The 2,130-nt window shown below is 44.4% G+C and overlaps 1 pseudogene; it reads left to right on the forward strand.

The window, feature by feature from the left end:
- Positions 1-547: 547 nt before the first annotated feature.
- LOC124723319 lies at positions 548-665 on the forward strand (annotated as a pseudogene).
- Positions 666-2,130: the final 1,465 nt, after the last annotated feature.

A 2,130-nucleotide genomic window follows, 5' to 3' on the forward strand; every position in this document is an offset into this window, starting at 1 on the left:
ATAATCGGAAGAGTAACCACAGAAGTATTACAATTCTGCGCGACGTCCGAATTCCTACTTTCTTCTCTGTGAGACGCAGACAACGCTCTTTTAGTGCTTATAGTATCTACAGTTAGTAGACAGTTATATGAAAGTTGTACTGTATTGTTAAAATAACGGTGACACTGAAAGTGACATTTTGTAATTAAGTACAATTTGCATTTGTTGAAATGGAGCGGGAGTTAAAGAAGAAATATCGGTCTACTGTAATTTAAACTTACCTCTGTATCCTCGGGTCCTGTACTCCAACGTCTTTTCAGTTTGTGCGCCCATAACAAAACAAACTGAACTGTTGGAAACTTTTCTTCATCGAGCACTCCTGCTGCGTCTTTGATTGGCCCTAAAAATGTGACGAGTTCTTTTGTGAGTACGTTTTTCAATGACGTTCCTCCCCGATTTTCTCATACTAATTACAGACTATGGCATTCTAAACAATTTGTTCCACTTACTCTCCGTTCCTTGGATCTGGCTTATCCGTATCGAATTCACATCACCAGTTTTCTTCGTGGTCAACGGCCTTGCCGCAGTGGTAACACCGGTTCCCGTCAGATCATCGAAGTTAAGCGCTGTCGGGCTGGGCTATCACTTGGATGGGTGACCATCCTGTCTGCCGAGCGCTGTTGGCAAGCGGGGTGCACTCAGCCCCTGAGAGGCAAACTAAGGAGCAACTAGATTGAGAAGTAGCGGCTCCGGTCTCGTAAACTGACATATGGCCGGGAGAGCGGTGTGCTGACCACAAACCCGTCCATATCCGCATCCAGTGACGCCTATGGTCTGAGGACGACGCGGTGGCCGTTCGGTACCGCTGCGCCTTCCAAGACCTGTTCGGACGGAGTTTAGTTTTAGTTTAGTTTTCTTCATGAAACGGGCAGCATAACACGTGGAATAAACCACTCCAACCTAATTATTCAAATAACCGTCATAAAAAATGTATTTCAGGACTGTACTCAAAACATAATGCTGAAAGGAATGCAATGCCTTCCATATATTAGCGCTTCGGCTTCGGTCAGCGAGAAGTGAAATCTTATTTTGATGCTGGGGCTTTCATCCTATCATTTTGAGTAATGTTTCTTCGTCGTAGTTCTTAATAAAGTCTCCAGATATTTTTCTTCTCAGAAAAGTGAGTTGTCACCAATACCATATTTCGCAGTGCCTTATCATGATAAACAAAGTGCGCGGCAGTAGATAGGTAGCACATTTTCCAGTATGTGTCGGTCCACATATCCGCTGTACATCCACATGGCCTGGATTATGTTGGGCATCATACTCGCCCCTTAAGTCATTGGCATGTCTTTCGATGTTTCGTGCTACTGTCGTAAGATAAGGCAAAATATTGGTTATGTCCACATATCCCCATCTGAACCGACGTTTACAAGTTTCTGACAGAAGGCGCGATATCCTGCATCTGATATTAATGTAAATGGACGAGGATCTCTGTCGCACATATCCACACATCTTTCTATTACGAGGGTAATATCAAGCCGGCCTATGTGACCGAACGGTTCTAGGCGCTTCAGTCTGGAACCGCGCGACCGCTACCGTCGCAGGTCCGAATCCTGCCTCGGGCATGGATGTGTGTGATGTCCTTAGGTTCGTTAGGTTTAATTAGTTCTAAGTTCTAGGGGACTGATGACTTCAAATGTTAAGTCCCATAGTGATCAGAGCCTTTTGAACCATTTTTTGGTAATCCAAAAAGTAAGGACTCCTATTTTTTTATAAGTACATAGACTTGTTTATTTCTATAGTGGTTTCCATCAGTTTACAGCATGAACAATCAGCTATTTTTGGACATAACCACCATTTCTGTCGATGCATTTTTGTAGACACTGTGGCAGTTTTTGTATGCCCATGTCATACCAGCTCGCCGCCATGCTGTTCAGAAAGTTAGGAACCTCTTCTTTCACCTCAGCGTAGGAGCTGAATCGCTGGGACCACAATTGACGCTGACAGGTGCTGTGAGACAATGAAAAAACACAAACTGGCAATTCAGAACCGGAGAAGATCTATGTTGAGCAAGGGCGTACACGTTCTCCATGACAACGCTCGCCCACACATCACTCAGCAAACCGTTGCTCTCCTGCAACAGTTTCA

Source organism: Schistocerca piceifrons, chromosome X (genome assembly GCF_021461385.2).
Source record: "Schistocerca piceifrons isolate TAMUIC-IGC-003096 chromosome X, iqSchPice1.1, whole genome shotgun sequence".
NCBI classification, from domain to species: Eukaryota; Metazoa; Arthropoda; class Insecta; order Orthoptera; family Acrididae; genus Schistocerca; species Schistocerca piceifrons.